Genomic DNA, 1,293 nt, shown 5'->3' with positions numbered 1-1,293 from the left:
TACAAGCTTTCAAGAGGGAAGCTAGATTCATAGGGCATGGAGGAAGGTAGAATACAATCTGTCTACCTGGCGCTAGTGTAATCCGGATGGATCTCTTGTGATAACAATAGTGAATAATTGTGATCTGGACTGCTTGTGAGGGTTGGAATTTTAGAGGTAGACTTTTTTTAGCAAGGAAGGGAGTGATTAACTTTTCAGCCTAAGAGCGGAGATCCCTGGGACCATCAAGGGAGAAGAGCGGAGAGCGGGACCCTACCCAGAGAAGCAGTGATGCCTGAGATGGAGGCAGAGACGATGACGTGGAGAGATGGAGCTGTTGGGGACTTTAGACACAGAGAGGGAGAGGGGCTGTGTGCTGATGACCAGGGGGCATGCCTGTAGTGTATACCTTTTGGTTGGCTGATGATGCAGGGAGGGGATTGTAACCATAGCAATGAAATTATATACTATAGGATAAATGTAAAACTAATGTTCTCCCATATAAACTATCACATAATTCACAATAAAACATTAAAAAAAACCAACCAACATTGCTAACTGGGTGCCATACAGCCTCATACAGTGTGGATCAAAGCACTGAACTGGCAGATGAAAGATTTCAATTCTCATTGCGGCTCTGTCACTAAATGGATAACACTGGATAGTTCATTAAATCATTCATTCATTCAGTCACTCAACAAAATTCAAGAGATTCCTGCCATCTGTTTAATAAAACAGACAAATATCCCTACTTTCACACAGTTTACATTCCAGCCATTTAACCTTGTTTTGGATTATTTCTAATATTCTGTCAAAGATACTGAGTCTTCGTCAATGAAACACATACTTAAAGTAATTTTTCTCGGTAATGAAGGCAGCTATCCTGAATCATGCACTAGGTCATAAGGTCCACTCTGCGGCCATGGAAGATAGTTTCTTAAGCCACCTGCTAGTTTAGCTATGTGACATGCCAAACACCTTTGTGATACTCCCTGAGCAACCCGGGTATCAATTCTGTAATCATGACCTCTGTAAGTTCTGTCCTAAAATCAGAGCTACTCAACCAGTGTGAGTACTTTCAATGAAGAGACACTGATTCCCTTCAACTTCAGGGTGGCCCAATACGGAGTAGGAGGCACTTGGCTTGTGGTCTCCAACAGCATGTTCTATATGTACACTAACATTTTGTAGGTATGCCATCATGTAAAAAGAAATTTGGGAAATATTTCTATAACCAGCCAAGTTGTAAAATAAAAATATATTTAAAATGCCAACACTATTACATTATAAGTAAATAAATGAATTAGAGAAGAA

The sequence above is a fragment of the Chrysochloris asiatica genome, unplaced genomic scaffold (genome assembly GCF_000296735.1).
Source record: "Chrysochloris asiatica unplaced genomic scaffold, ChrAsi1.0 scaffold00074, whole genome shotgun sequence".
NCBI classification, from domain to species: domain Eukaryota; kingdom Metazoa; phylum Chordata; class Mammalia; order Afrosoricida; family Chrysochloridae; genus Chrysochloris; species Chrysochloris asiatica.
Note: the sequence above shows the minus strand (reverse complement) of the source record.